This window comes from Nannospalax galili, unplaced genomic scaffold, assembly GCF_000622305.1.
Source record: "Nannospalax galili isolate Female #2095 unplaced genomic scaffold, S.galili_v1.0 scaffold136, whole genome shotgun sequence".
Classification (NCBI taxonomy): Eukaryota; Metazoa; Chordata; class Mammalia; order Rodentia; family Spalacidae; genus Nannospalax; species Nannospalax galili.
The window spans coordinates 6,220,154-6,222,300 of record NW_008340872.1 but is presented as its reverse complement, the minus strand read 5'-3'; positions in this window follow the sequence as shown (position 1 = coordinate 6,222,300).

Sequence of the window (2,147 nt, the reverse complement as noted above, 5' to 3'; positions counted from 1 at the left end):
GTCTACAAAGAGGAGGGTCAACACAGAGGAATCACTTCCTCCATGCTTCCAAGCAAAGCCAACCATAGTCGAGCAGGACCTTTGACTTATCTTCACGTAGATGGAACTGATAAAAGAAAGGATCCAGGGGCTCCTCCCAAGCCCATGTGACCCGTGAGGAACAGATCCTCAAATGACCTTAAGAATAAAAATAAATCGGTTTATCTGGACCCACTGTATGGCCTTAAACATCCAAAAGGAAAGTATAACCAAAGATTAAAGGGACCAATATAATTTCTTAAGAGTCCATATGTATAGATAAACAAGCAATAATGCCAGACAGGCAATACTTTCTTTTGAGTTGTTGGCCGGGGTGGCCCAAGGGACTCCCAGATAGTAACCCAGCATAGAACTGGGAAAATGAACAGCAGACCCAAATCTTATCCAAAAGAATATTGAGAACTGATTACTGCTAGATGAGGAACAGCTGACCCTCCTAAACAAAGACCTATAGCTAGGCTGACTAGATTCACTAGAAGGGCAAGTAGTGGGGAATGGCTGGGGTGCCAACAACACAGCAGACTAGCAAGGATATGAGAGTATAAGGGCTCTAGTGGGGGAGGGAGGCTATGGGAGGGTGCTATCTGGGAAGTGGGTGTACAAAAAAATTTTAATAAAAAAAAGGTTTATCTTATTTTTTTATGTGTGTAATGTGTCTGTCCGTGTGTGTGTGCCTTGTGTTGCTGGTGCTCGGTTAAGGAAGAAGAGGACATCAGATACCTTGGAGCTGGAGTTACAGATGGATGTGAGCCATCTGATGTGGGTGCTGGGAATTGAACTCAGATTCTCTGCAAGTGCAGCAAGTACTCTCTTAACCACTGAGTTATCTCTCCAGTCATGTCATTAATATTTCTTAAAGCTGACCATCTAGACACATTTCCCCAAAGGAAACGTATTTTACCTTAAATTTTGCAGGACACTTTCACTAAATATAGACTCACTGATTAACAGGATATTTCCACATGAATTGTCATGAAATAAGCTCATCTTCTAAAAACAAAACGTCCATTTCTGACATAACAAAATTTCAATTTGTAGCAATTTGGAAATATATGATTACATATATCATGTGCATATGTCTTCTATAAAAAGCTTTGGCTATTAATCTCCTGTCTGAATCATTTAATTTGTTGTTTTGCATAGATCGTCTTTTCACTGTGTTGCCTTGGTGTGCAGAACCTTTGAAGTCATATCTTATGCATATGACTCTACCGTTTAGAGAGAGAATTTTTCACATTTTGGTTTAAAAAAACAGAAACAATTTTTCCTATTTTCAGCACATGGTGGCTTAATAAAGAGAAATCAACATGGATTCACTCATGGGAAAGACCATAGGAACAAAAGCACAAAAATGCCTCTTTGATTTCTCAAATCTGCTGCTATTTTATTTGACTAAGAAACTTAGGGAGCAAACTAACATGTAAATCCACAACTTCTATAAATATACGGGCTGGTGATTTTCATGACATGCTTAAGAAAAACATTTGATAGTGCCCATATAATTCTTGCTTATACCAGTGAAATAATGTACATCTACCAGCCTAGCTCTGAGTTCTTCTCAGAAACATTTCTCTAGCAGAACCCATCACAGACACTCCTAGGAAATAATTGGCAGTGTATCTAGCGATAGCTGTCCATGAATACATACAGAGGAAAAAGGAAAAAGGGAAGGAAGGTGAACAGTTGACCACAGAAGAAGCAGTTCCTTAGGTTCTGTTCAAACACATCATATTCCTACTATTTTTCATGAAGCAATTTGTTTTCTGACACCAGGGTCTCAGGCATGAATAATATCTTGATTGAATTTACCTATGTGTGGCATTGATGAAATTGAATATCAATATACATAAATGCATTAAATTTGGACATTTTATTGATAGCATAACATAGTTAACTAAAAAGTTAAGCACATGAATGTGGGTCCTAGAATATTCTTAGAAGAAAATGTAAATTAATATTTTTATAAAAGCACCATTTTTTTGTCTTTTTGAGACAGGGTGTCCCTTTAACCCCAGCTGGCCTGGAACTCACTATGTAGACCAGGCTGGCCTTGAACTCACAGAGATCCGCCTGCTTCTGCGTCCTGAGTGCTGGGGCTAAAGGCATGT